Genomic DNA, 225 nt, shown 5'->3' on the forward strand with positions numbered 1-225 from the left:
CCTGGAGTCACCTCAGGAATCAGAGCACGGTGACAGTCCTGGGATATGTCGGGTGCTCCGATGGCCACACTGCCCCTCTGACTGCTGCCCCGTGTCTGCAGCGCCCATCCCGCAGAGGGACAAGGACAAAGTGCGACAAAAATGGCAACCAGAGGAGTCCTGATCCCCTGGGTGGGCTGAGCGAGCCCAGGGACAGCAGAACCATCCTCGGTACGGCTGGGGACC

Source organism: Pterocles gutturalis, unplaced genomic scaffold (assembly GCF_000699245.1).
Source record: "Pterocles gutturalis isolate BGI_N339 unplaced genomic scaffold, ASM69924v1 scaffold20656, whole genome shotgun sequence".
Classification (NCBI taxonomy): domain Eukaryota; kingdom Metazoa; phylum Chordata; class Aves; order Pterocliformes; family Pteroclidae; genus Pterocles; species Pterocles gutturalis.